We start from the raw sequence: 14,343 nt of genomic DNA on the forward strand, positions 1-14,343 counted from the left end.
CTGTTAGCATGCGACTATCAAAACTCCAGACATGCACCGACGCAATGTATAGGTCATAAGATAGAAAAATGGTGGCCTGCCCCAATCACACTGAAATATCTTTTTTTATGTATTAGACACCGTAGAGTGGGGTGAATCACTGCACCACAAATCTAACTTTCTGAAAAATTCTTGAGGAGGCAGTTATGCACCAATCAGTTAAATACATATAGAACATATGTTCACCCTAATACTTCCGCCAAGCATAACATGTTAATGTTAATAACAGCTAGAGGGCCACGTCTGATCTCAAACAGGATCCAAGTATGAATTTGTTATAGTTGCCACACGTTACGTAATAAAATAGCTTAACAATTATCCATTCTAATTCAAAGATAACATTTATTTAATGTAAGGCAGCCTATATCTCTCTTTCCCGCAAAAAGATTGTTGCCAAAGACAAAAAATCCTACAAAGATTCAAACTCTGTAAGCTGTTCTCCAGTTCACTGTACTATGAAGTATACCTGATAGACAATAGCAGAAATATGGATTTTAAGCTGGCCAAAATATGACAAAGCTAAACACTTTATAAAGTTTATTGTTTTTTTACATTTGGAGATTAACGTTAACCAAAACGAAACTTTGACAGTGAAATACACTCATGAAAGTTTCAGTAAAGATATTTTTCTGGCTGATCTTCATAGGCCTACGGGTGGCTAGTAACAGACAGACCCAGAAATGGACAGATTTGCATTTTAAGGTCATTTAAAAAAATGACAAATTTATTAAGAGTAAGACATTAAACCTAAACTAAAGTCTCTTATGAATTCATTATTTGAAATGAATACATATAAAAACAATTATAAACCGCAAGGGTGAGGGCGAAAAAAAGGCAACATGGAACACAAGAAACATAACTGAGTACGTAAAACCCCAAAAAGGAGAGTAGGGTGGGATTTCGGAAATTAGCCATATCATGCAGCATGCACATACATCCATCTCGGTTTACGTCTAAGCAGAAAAGGACCCCAAGGCCTATAACACCGCCACGAGGCTACTGTATGTGTAAATATTGTCATGGCAGCATGAGCTAACCTGTGACGAGCGCGCACTTTAGCAAATTCATGGATAACCTCTTATTCATATTATACTGACTGATGTTACCTGAAAGTAATTTGATTGTCTGATGTTACACTGAAAGTGTAATTGTGATTACTTGACTGTACTGCGAATTTCACATGAAATACATGACCTGTATAAAAACAACAACGACAACACCAATATGGCGCAAAATATTAATAAATAACTGTCATCTTTGGTTTACCCGCACCTCTGCTGTTAATTTCTTATACAATGGCACATTACTGTGTGAGTATTCAAAGGAACTCTCGTATCGGCTGATCGAGTTGAGGCAAGCAATCACCACTATCGAACATTTGACCTAGAGATTTTTTTTTTCCTGACTTTGATTTCTCAGTCGTCCTACATGTCTTATGCATATCTAACATTTTATTGTTAACGAAAATGAAATATTCATGGGGCTATTTTTAATAAAGGTATGTGTTGTTGACGGTTGATTACAACAACAACAACAGTCAAATTTCTGTGATTGATTGTCAGGAAATTTTGGTGTAAAATGTACTCAATGTAGGCTTAGCACTAATAGTTCATGGAACAGGTGTATATTGCTGGAGTTTCTATGATCTTGCCTCAATTAGAAACTATTTAGATATTTATTTCCGATCGAAATAATTCACGTCACTTCGTCGGGGTTTGTAAAGTCTGCCATGATGTTCTGCATTTCGGATTGGAGGCTTTGGAATCTAGGATTTTGATAATTACGAAAACGGCTCATGTGTTATATTGGTATAGTTAGAAAAAGCAGATTTTATAGTATCTGTGTTCTTCAAACTAAAATTTAATATAGCATTATTTGATAGAAATTACAGGACTTTTATTTTTGTTGACATAGGGAAATGACGTTATTTTAGCCATGTTTGCTTCGCGATCATAGTAAATTATAGGCGGGACGCAGTAAGAGGCAAACTCTGTTCAATGCACGTCAGCCAGTCAAAATGTAGGATTTTTGGTGATTAGCATCGCCTACTCTGTCTACACGCTGTAAAAGGGCATCGATCATGGCGAATGATCGATGCCTTTAACGTCGTACTTAACAGTTTTTCAGTCATATGACAACGAAAGAATCCTTAGAGCAAGGGGCAGAGGATTAGTTAGAAGATGCCACAGATGAAAATTTACAGTTACTGAAGTATACAGATGCAGGCAACTATACGGTCTAAAAAAAGAAAACAAAAAAAAAAAAAAAAAAAACAAAAAAAAAAACAGCCTGTACATCAATGAGCAACCCACAGGGGGATCAGCACAGAGATTTACCAGGGATCGCCGATCCTCCCAAGTGGAGCCGATCTTGATTGACAGCGGACGGAGCATGTGTATTCGACCCTGCGGGAGATTTGCTCGGTCTGGCGGGAGATTTGCCTCGATCTGGCGGGAGATCAGTAATCTTCAGTATGTTATGCAGGAAGGATTTTGTGTTTTACTGAAGGGACTGTGACTCTGTGGGATAGAGAGCTACTTCTCTTGCACTAAAATACACATAAGGATAATGGTTAGGTAGAAATTCCAGCATATATATTTGTCGTAATATTTTAAATTGCTGAAGACTCTTCACAGTCTATAGCTGTGTTAACAAACCTCTCAGAGTTATTCCCCTGAAACTCTCTCCCATAAATGGTGTTGTTGATTCTGATGGAATTCTAGTATTTGATGATTTGACAGTATACATGTGAAAAAATGCATTTCACTGTTTAGTGTTCGAACTGAAAAAACTAATCTTCGGATCTTTTCTTATGCTTTTCTTGCTGATTAACTGAAATAAACAGAACTGAATTAATGATTGGAGTATTGAGAGTAAATCCATATTTCTGTGTAACACCCTACATGACACTTCCCATAATTACCGTATAAGACATCCAACAACACTTTACCCATTAACTTCATGCCACCTCACATAGATGTAGCGCTTCACACGGTTTGAACAAACTCCATTCAGTGGGACAACTTACACTAGTGTCTCTGCAAATTGACTACATCGCTTTAATTTCCTAAAATCCACCACTAAATCTATACTGCCGTGAGATCATATACTACAAGAGATAAAATAAAATTGATTTAGTAAGGTTATTATACTAAGTTGGTTAGCGCGCTAGTGCAGCGTAATGACCCAGTAGTCTCTTACCAATGCGGTCGCTGGGAGTTCTGGCTGGCTTCCTCTCCGGCCGTACGTTGGAAGGTTTGCGGATGGTCGTGGGTTTCCCCAGGGCTGTGCCCGGTTTCCACCCACCATAATGCTGACCGCCGTTGTATAAGTGAAATATTCTTGAGCACGGCGTAAAACACCAATCAAATAAAAAAATAATGCATGTATGTTATACTAAAACGTGTGAACATCTTCAAATTTAACAGTGTCACTAACAGGGTTTACAGTTAAGTGAGAGTAATTTAGGTACCTGATGTCGCCCTCCATCAAACATGTTGATCTCCGCCCAGTACCCAACATGCCATTGGTTTTAAATAATTCTGATGTCACCGCGGGAAATGGGTACTTGCCTTCGAAACTGAACTAATGGGCTTAAACATTATGGATTAGAAAAAGTGCTCGAATTTTATTTTCCTTGCAAGAATATGAACTTCCAAAATATTGCTGTTACGTGTCACTGACCAGCGGCAATTTTGATAGCGAGTATGACTGATTTTATTTAAATATTGTTGAATATAGGCGACAAGCTAAAAGAAGTAGACGATAGAAAGATCTATAATGGCTTCACTGCCTCGTTGCAATGTTGAAATATGGAGCAAACACAAGGGAGGAATGATAATTGGCAGTTCTTCCAATCTGATTGTGCCTAATGCAGTGGCACACACAATGTCATATGACATAAGTAATCCCCCTTGTTTCATGTATATCTCTATACGTCAACCTGCTGTGTTTATGCTGTCTGTCACCATTCCTGACCAAGTAAATGTCCACTAACCGGAAGAAGAAAGCTGGATTCGAACATTTGGATGCGATTAGTATTGCTTAACGAGTTTTTGAGTGTTGTAAAATCACCAGTCGTACCCGTCGACCAGAAGAAGATTCTCTGTGTTGCTGGTGATTCACATGTGACCAAGTAAGAAGATAAGCAGATTCATGGGTATGGAAGTTGAGTAGATTATTGCTACCCTCCTATTCACCATATCGGGAGTGCTAGATCAATCCTGTGGCGAGTCACATCTAATATCTTTAAAGTTGTAACTTCTTCGAATTCCTTGGAATTCAGCATGAAGGGGATAGTGCAACAACTAGTTGACCTGTATCAGCATAATGGCTCGGGCAGGGCGCCTTACTTGCCTTCGGTAAGGCGTCTCAGTGAAGCTGCACTAGATAAAAGAGCGATGGAAATCCGACTTGCAACAAGGAGGCACATTACATGCGTTCTAACAATTCTTTCGTCGTCATTTGACTGACATATTGTTAAGTACGACGTTAAACCAAAAGCACCCACCCGCCCAGCCTATTCAAAATAGTCACAAACATCAGGTAACTTTGTATTGTCAGCAGAAGCATCCACAAATAAACCGAAGACCGTCAAAAGGATAACAAAAGTCGATTAGCTTATAATGTGAAAACAAGGTGTATAAACGTTTATTTATTTTCATCAGAGCAATTAGGTAGAAGTATTATTCGAATTTTTGTTCTGGTCTTTTATTGTACTCATGCTTCTTCCCTACAACATCTCACTATAATGCATTTAATCGCATTAGTGTGAAAGCAAAATATTCTATAATTGAGAGACAGTACCAGCTATTGTATTACCAAATGAACTGAAAAGATTATTTTGTGCAAACGACACACGTAATCTCATAACCGTTCACATATGGTGGACAAGGTAGTGAGCTACAAACAGCTTCTACCACGTACAGGAGATTTCCATTGACGTCGGGAGCGGTGGTGGGATGAGTATCTGGATCCTGGTCCACACATACGTACTCAGACCTGTGGTACGTGTGATGTTGGGACATAAGAAATCCCAGGTACTCCATTGTCCATCCCGATGGACATTCGAGTCGGGCTGGGATCATCAGGTGACTCAACCTTCCCAGAGTATAGCACACAGCACACTGGGCCTCTCTGTTATGAGGAATGACTCCCCCCGAGTTTGTTGTGCGGAAGACATTATTCCCAGAACTTATCTCAAACTCAGTTCCAAACAGATACGATTTGGATTGAAGTCCAGGGTAGGTTTTGTTGAACTGGGGATCGAGTGGGAGACACAACTGGTTAGCTCCGCTTCCTGTGTGCTTGTAGTAAGAGCCAGCCATTATACCTAAAGATAAAGCACATTTGCAAATAATAAAGAAGACACAGCTATTTCCTGCAGTACTGAGCCCACAAAGGATGTGCATTAAAGATATGTTCATAAGAATATCCAGTGGTATCACGCAGATAAAAGCGTGACACCTTATCACTTGATGTGTGAGGTACTACAAGCAGCTGAGTAGTACCACTACTAAACTATTTAGCAACAAAGCCGTTTATGTGTAGTACTAGTGTTCTGTTACACTGCAGCAGTTCATGTGTACAACCACCAGTGTACTTACCACACCTAATGTGTAGTACCACAATTCTATCAATTTCCACAGTTCATGAGTACTGCTACCGGTGTACTTAACCCCATTTAATGTGTAGTACAATAATTCTGTTACACTTCATCAGTTTATGTGTACGACCACCGGTGTACTTAACCCCACTTAATGTGTAGTACAACAATTCTATTGCACTTCAGAAGTTCATGTGTACAATCTCCGGTGTACTTGACCCCATTTAATGTGTGGTACAATAATATTGTACTTCAGCAGTTCGTATGTATTACGAACTACTGTAATAGTAGTCTATTACATCTAAGCAGGTCAAAATCATACTTCTTACTGATTCGCTTGGCGCTCAGGACTGAAAGGTCAGAACAAGGAAACAGGACACGTTGGCCCAGTGTCAAAAGAAGACACACTATCTGTACAATGACATAATGACTTCTCGCCGTGGTATGACTTAAAAATTTTTAAGTACGACGTTATACACGGAACAAACCTATATACCTACATACGTACATATATACGTACAGGTATACATGCGTACATTCCTACATACCTACATACCTACGTACATACGTACCAACATACATACCAACATACATACCTACATACATACCTACATTTATACCTACCTACCTACATTTATACCTACCTAAATACCTACTTACCTACCTACCTACCTACCTGCGACTTTGCTCCTGTACGAGAATCCTTTTATCACGTGAGCTGTCTTTTAGAACTTTTCAATTCTGTAGAAAGTGATACTACATGTATTTTTGATTTTCTCTCTACCATTGGTATGGCAGGAAAGCTGTGATTTTAAACTAACGTCTGTGTTTGTTATGTGACTTCTGGTGTCCTTTTTTGACTGAATAGTAAATAAATTATCCGTAGCAGATCGACTACTTGACGTTTTAATACTGATGTTTATGTTGTTGTTGTTGTTGAACTGTCTGTAAAACTGTACGTCTCATTTTATATATAAAGCATTGTTTACATTGAAATATTGAGTCACTGAGTCTGTTTTCTGTTGCCGTTTTCAATACCGTAACAGAAATTGGGGGCTTGTCCGGGAACTGATTGTTTCCCCTTTTGTTTTGCACCGGATATTTGAAGTTAAAAACAAGTGAGAAGCGATTGCTTAATTTTAACGGTGAAAGATTCAGTGGCTAAATATTTACAATGGGAGATTTTGATCCTAAACAGTTTGTTAATGCGCCCGATCAGGATGTTTTTGAGAGTTTAAAGAAGGAAGACTTGGTTAAGTTAGGGACATTTTTAGGTTTGTCCGTAAAGTCTTCATGGAGGAAAAGAGATATGCAGTATTATGAGTATACTTTGTTGAAACATTTAGTGGAGATAGGGAAGTTTGATAGTTCTGCATTATCTGATTATGAGTTTGAGGGTCAGTCTGATGCCGAGCTTAAGTTTAAGCAGTTTGAGTTAAAGTTGAGATTGGAGAAAGAGGAGAGAGAAAAAGAGAGGGAACATGAGATAGAGTTAGAAAAGTTGAAAATGCAGAGAGAGAGAGAGAGGAAAGAGAGAGGGAAGTGCAGAGAGAGGAAAGGGAGAGGGAAGTGCAGAGAGAGGAAAGAGAGAGGGAAGTGCAGAGAGAGGAGAGAGAGAGGCAAGAAAGAGAGAGGGAAAGAGAATTGGAGTTCCAAATGAAAAAGTTAGAGGTAGAGAGAGGTGAGAAACCGGGTCCTTCCGGTAGACAGGGTACAGGATTTGATGTGACCAAATACATTCGGTTAGTTCCATCCTTTCAGGAAAAAGAGGTGGATAAGTATTTTCTGCATTTTGAGAAAATTGCAAATAGCTTGAAGTGGCCTAAAGAGTTCTGGACTATGTTATTACAGAGTGTGCTAATTGGAAAGGCCAGGGAAATTTACACTCAGTTAAGTGTAGAGAGTGCTTCCAATTATGACTATGTGAAAGAGGTAATTTTGAAGGGTTATGAATTGGTGCCTGAAGCTTACCGCCAGAAATTTCGTAACTGTGAAAAAGGTAGAGATCAGACATACGTTGAGTTTGATCGAGCTAAGGAGCAGTTGTTTGATCGCTGGTGTATAGCCAAGAAAATAGGCAAGGATTTTGAAAGTTTGCGTCAGCTTGTGCTGGTAGAAGAGTTCAAGCGTTGTATTCATAATGATGTAATGGTGTTCGTTCATGAGCGAAAGGCGAGTACACTTGAAGAGGCAGCCAGTTTAGCTGATGATTATTCCTTGACACATAAGGCTACATACACGGGTAAGCCATTTAATTCATTTACACGTAGAAATACCCAGTCACATGCAACAGGTAGAGGTAGCTCTACACAGAAGAGTTCTACACCAGGCTCCAATGGTTCTACAGCTCATGGTTCACGTAGTTCAGATTGGAATGGTAGTCCTCGAAATAGGGTCACTTGTAATTTTTGCAAGCGGGTAGGTCACGTGATGAGTGAATGTTACAAGTTGAAAAGGATACGGGAAGCTCAGAATGAGTCTAAGCCCACAGGTCTTTGTGTTGCAATGCACAAAACATTGCCGGAAGTTACATCAGCAGTTAAAAGCAGATCTGAGTTAGCTGATATGGTATTGGATAAGATTCCCAAATGCTCTATGGATAGCTTCGCTCCGTTTATCAATTCTGGTTCAGTGTCGCTTAGAAGCGACATGTCTTGTGCTACCCCTATAAAGATATTAAGGGATACTGGGGCATCTCAGTCTCTGTTGTTGATGAATACTCTGCCCTTTTCTGAAGAGTCATACTCTGGGGTTCGTGCCCTTATTAGAGGAGTAGAGTCTAGTGACTTTGTCAGTGTTCCCCTTCATGATATTTATTTGTCATCAGATTTGATATCTGGACCTGTCAGGGTAGGCATTAAGTCTTCATTACCTTTTGAGGGTATTCATTTGTTGTTGGGAAATGACTTGGCACATGATAAGGTTACTGTTGATCCCTTAATGGTTGATAAGCCTTCTCTGAATTCAGTCACAGAGCCAGTTGAAAGCGAGATAGCGGGTTTATATCCGTCCTGTGTTGTTACAAGAGCTATGTCTAGAAAAGCCAGTACAGACCAGGGTAGAACTGTTGATTTGAGCGAGACTTTTCTCAACAACATGCTGGATGGTGATTCTTCCAAATTAGACAGCCAGCAGGAAGTAGATACTAATTCTGTTAGTGGTGATCAGCCATTTTGTAGGACTGAGTTGATTGCTGAACAACATAGTGATCCAAGTATTTCTTGCTTGTTTAATGATGCAGCTAAAGATGGTGAATCTTTACCTGACCCATGCTACTACTATGTCAAGTCTGGCATATTGATGCGGCAGTGGAGGCCTCCCGATGTTTCGTTGGAGGATGAATGGGCAGTTAAGCATCAGGTAGTTTTGCCCAAGTCTTATCGTAAAGACATACTGACCATAGCGCATGAAACGCCGTTAGCAGGTCATTTAGGTGTTAATAAGACCTATCATAAGATTCTCAGTCATTTTTATTGGCCAGGAATAAGGAAAGATGTTACTGAATTTTGCAGGTCTTGTCATGCATGTCAGTTAGTGGGGAAACCTAACCAGACAATCCCCAAGGCAGCCTTGAGGCCTATTCCTGCAATTGGCGAGCCATTCAGTAGAATCTTAATAGATTGTGTTGGTCCGCTACCTAAGACAAAGTCTGGAAATCAGTATATGTTAACCATAATGTGCACTTCAACTCGTTTCCCTGAGGCAATTCCATTAAGGAATATTACTGCCAAGACTGTAATTAAGGCTTTAGTTAAGTTCTTCACCATGTTTGGTCTGCCTAAGTCAGTACAGTCAGACCAGGGTTCAAATTTCATGTCTGGTGTGTTCCAACAAGTTATGCATGAGCTAGGTATTAGCCAGTATAGATCCTCAGCTTATCACCCACAAAGTCAAGGAGCACTAGAGAGATTCCATCAGACACTGAAAAGTATGATAAGAACTTACTGCTTTGAGACAGGGAAAGATTGGGACGAGGGTGTACCTTTGTTAATGTTTGCTGTAAGGGAATCTGTACAAGAGTCACTTGGATTTAGTCCATTTGAGCTTGTGTTTGGCCATACTGTGCGTGGTCCACTACAGTTGTTCAAGGAAAAGTTTGTGTCTGGTGATAGTGACAATGTTAACCTATTACAGTATGTGTCAAGTTTTCGTACTAAGCTCAACAGAGTATGTGAGTTAGCCAGAGAGAATCTTACAGCTTCTCAGAAGAGTATGAAAACTAAGTATGACAAAGAGACAGTAAGACGCAGATTTGAAGTTGGTCAGAAGGTACTTACTTCCAGTTAGTGGTAAGCCACTTGAAGCTCGTTATTTTGGACCTTATGTAGTAGACAAGAGGCTAAGTGATCTTAATTATATTATTTTCACTCCTGATCGGCGCAAATCTAGACAACTTTGTCACATTAACATGTTAAAGCCATATGTAGACAGAGATAGCACTGATCTCAATGTTGTACATCCTAGTGGAGTTGTTATCTCTTGTTTTCCAGTGCCAAGTTGTAAAAGAGAATTAAAGCGTTTTTTTTGGGCATGACAGGTTATTATCGTAAGTTCTGTAGGAACTTTTCATTTGTTAGTGAGCCACTAACTCAGCTGTTAAAGAAAGGTGCTAAATTCTTGTGGTCCATTGAATGTCAGAGATCTTTTGATAGATTAAAGGCCATGCTAAGCAGCGGCCCCATACTTGTAGCACCTGATTTTAATTTACCATTTAAGCTAGCTGTTGATGCCAGTGATATACCTGCTGGGGCAGTTTTGTTACAAGACAATGAAACAGATCACGTTGATCACCCTGTATGTTTTTTCTCTCGCAAATTTGACAAGTGCCAGAGAAATTATTCGACAATAGAAAAGGAGTGTCTGTCCTTGATTCTAGCATTACAGCATTTTGAAGTATATGTGACTTCGTCAAGTTACCCCATTGTTGTGTATACAGATCACAATCCCTTGACCTTCTTGCACAAAACTAAAAGGTAAAAACCGAAGATTGTTACGGTGGAGTTCGCTTTTGCAAGAATTTAATCTAGAGATTAGACACATAAAAGGGAAAGATAATGTGATTGCTGATTGTTTGTCACGTGTCTAGTTGGTTTTCTGCAGCTTTGTTTTTAAAGACTGTGGTAAACGTTATTATTATTATTCATGGTTATGAATATGTTAAAGAAAGTTTTATGCAAAACTTTCTTTCCCTGAAGGGTGGGGTGTTATGTATGACTATTTAACGTCTTCATGTACTGTTAGTCTGCGGGCCTTTGTGTTATATGTTATAAGCATAACAGGGCCTGTTATATATGTACAGCGCGGACCTGGCCGAAAGCACCTTGTTCAATGCTCTGTTTATTTAACTGGCTGTTCATTGGCTGTTAATTCTGTGTCTAAGAATAGTTGAATCCACCTGGAGCGTATATAAGTCGTGTTTTCTGTGCAGAGAGGAGGTATTTTTGCTGCATCCACTGGGAGCCAGGAGAGTGTGCGACGCTCTCGTATAGAGTCCATTATGTTTATATGAGCTGGTGATGCCAGTTTCATTTGGGAGGACAGATTTTTATGCCGACACCGTTTGTGTACCACAGTAGTGCTGATGTCTGGTTTATGTGAATTTCTGCGGAAGTCACGTTTATTGGTGTTCGGATCTTTATTATGATTATACAGTGTGGACTATGTAATTTGTTTAACACGCTGACCTCACCTGACCGACAAGGTCGTCAAGGACTCTAAACTGAAGTTTTCAGTTTTGCTAAGGACGTTCGTTCTGCCACAAGGTGACATTACTCTACGTCTCTGAACGGCTCGTTTGTGAGCTTCTGCGGGAGCTGTGACTGATCTGAAGTGGATTATACCTCCATGCCTGTATTTACCCTGTGTTGTGCTCTGCGGGTGTGACGTCATTCAAAGGCTTGACTGTTCCAGTTCTGTGTAACCTGTGTTCGTGTTCGCTAACCTGGCGAAATACCTGTCTAGGACAATTTGTGAATTGTGTGTTTATCCCATGGTCTTTACGTTGGATTTCCTGGAATACATTCCTTGGGATGCAAAGGTGAACTGGAAACTTGTAAAGACCGGTAATACTGATGTGTAAGTTGTTGTTGTTGTTGAACTGTCTGTAAAACTGTACGTCTCATTTTATATATAAAGCATTGTTTACATTGAAATATTGAGTCACTGAGTCTGTTTTCTGTTGCCGTTTTCAATACCGTAACAATACGTACGTACGTACGTACGTACATACATACATACATACGTACGTACGTACGTACGTACGTGGAAGCGTGCGTAATTTAAAATTACATAATTACATAATTACATGTCTACACACGTACAAACGTACAAACATACATATGCACAGACATAGATTAATACATCCATACACAGATATAGATTAATACATCCATATATATCTACATACATACTAACGTACAAACATACCTACAAAAATACATACGTATATACCTATCTACATACATACATACATACCTATACACCTACATACCTACCTACCTATACACGTACATAAGTAAATACATGTATACATACGGGGCCCTCCGTGGCTCAGATTTTTAGCGCTCTAGCGCAACGTAATGACCCAGGAGTCTCTCACCAATGCGGTCAATGTGAGTTCAAGTCTCACCAATACGGTCACTGTGAGTTCCAGTCTAGCTCATGCTGGCTTCCTCTCCGGACGTACGTGGAAAGGTCTGACAGCAACCTGCGGATGGTCGTGTGTTTCCACCCACCATAATGCTGGCCGCCGTCGTATAAGTGAAATACCCTTGGGTACGGCGTAAAACACCAACCAAATAAATAAAGAAACATATATACATACATACGTACATACATTCATACGTACATATCTACATACATACATACCTACATGTGTTAAACATACATGCGTGCAAACCCATATACCCAGCTACATATATACGCGCATAGGTAAATACATAAATGAGTACATACCTACATACCACAGACACACACACACACACACACACACACACACATACAGACGTACACATGGGGCCTCCGTGGCTCAGTTGGGTAGCGCGCTAGCGCAGTGTAATGACCCAGAAATCTCTCACCAATTGCCTAAGGTTCTCGTATGTTTGCTTTGGGAGACACCCACAATTTTGTGCGCGCGTGTTATACGCTGACGTAAACACTCGAAAAACGCACTTGTTTGTTTACTTGCAATACCTCAAAGAGGCGACCACACTTGTGTATGGACGTGTTAAGTGGTGAAGTCAACAGGAGAAGAAAAAACAATTTTAAAGTGATTTGAAATTTTGACTTCAGTCTATGATCTCATGGCAGCTGATATATGGTGACGTTAAAAGAGAGCACACCAGTAGTGTGTGCAGCAGTTATTTAGGGTCTATGCTGACGTCAGTACAGGGACGACCATAAACAAAAGTGAATGCGGAATGAGCAAGATGCTAGTCTGTCATCTTTTAGGGCACGTAAGCTGTTAGCTCAGTTCTAATCTCAGAAAATATCTAAAGGCTCAGAGTAAATGTAACTCTTGAAAATTTTTGTGCAGCTTAGCCGCAACATGCTTATTTTTTACCTGAGTATAGTCTTTCCGAATGATCCGGACAGATATTTCTTCCCCAGCGGGTGTAGACAGCTCCTCCTGAAAATCGGTAAAACACAATAGAATGATTCAGCTAGTGCTAAAATCAACATTTAAATTTAAGCACGGTGGCTAAGTTTTAGCGAAGTGAACCGTCACTTCTGATATCTTCAGTATGATGTTACAGTGAGGCATAACTATACATATGTCGACACTGTCCAGATCTACTACCAGTAGATCTCAGACGTGATATATATATAAGGATATAAACGACGTTAAACACAAAGTCAGGAAAAAAATACGGAGGATTTTTACTTATTCGCTAGGTACAACCGGTCGCTTATTAATATCATATACTTGGTCATTTGGTCATTTTTACTGCAAGCATATTTAAATTTTATTTAACTTCATAACCCGGCTTAACCTTCAAGATCAGTATATAGCTACTAAATAAAAGATACAGAAAAATTAAACTGGACACGACAACGACAAATTGGTGATTAGTGATAAAATGTATCTGTTCTTATATTACAACAGAAAAACCAACTAGTCTTTTATTGCCCGTTGACTACAAATGTCAAAATCCCGTTTTAAAATAATGATATGAACACTATATTCATGTCTTCCCGTTTTCCTCATATTTTCACCTACATTGCTTTCTTACCATGACTTATGGATTTTGTGTCTTCCTCTGTTCCCGTTGTACCGTCTCCGGTGTTCACACCAGAACGGCCGATGTTGGCACCAGCCAATCGTTGTACGAGAGTCTGGAAAATCTTGTCCAACTGATTGTCCAGATTTATCACACTCTGAGGTCCCTAGGAGGGACAAACGATAGCAAGTACATGTAAATTATTGTGATTTAAATGCTTGCATGAGCTACAAATTTCTTTTATGTTTATATTATGGATAAAAAGATTTTTTTTTTTTTTGATTGGTGTATTACGCTGTACTCAAGAATACTTCACTTATACGAAGACGGCAAGCATTATGGTGGGTGGAATATGCATAGAATGTTCAGAATAAGTGACACTCTGCTTCATAATTGTGTCTTGTTCCTCTTATCCCGGGGCTGAGGACTGTATATTTATGGCGTTGAGTTCGGTGGCCTGGTTGGGGAGGAACAGTTGCG

This window comes from Liolophura sinensis, chromosome 7 (assembly GCF_032854445.1).
Source record: "Liolophura sinensis isolate JHLJ2023 chromosome 7, CUHK_Ljap_v2, whole genome shotgun sequence".
NCBI classification, from domain to species: Eukaryota; Metazoa; Mollusca; class Polyplacophora; order Chitonida; family Chitonidae; genus Liolophura; species Liolophura sinensis.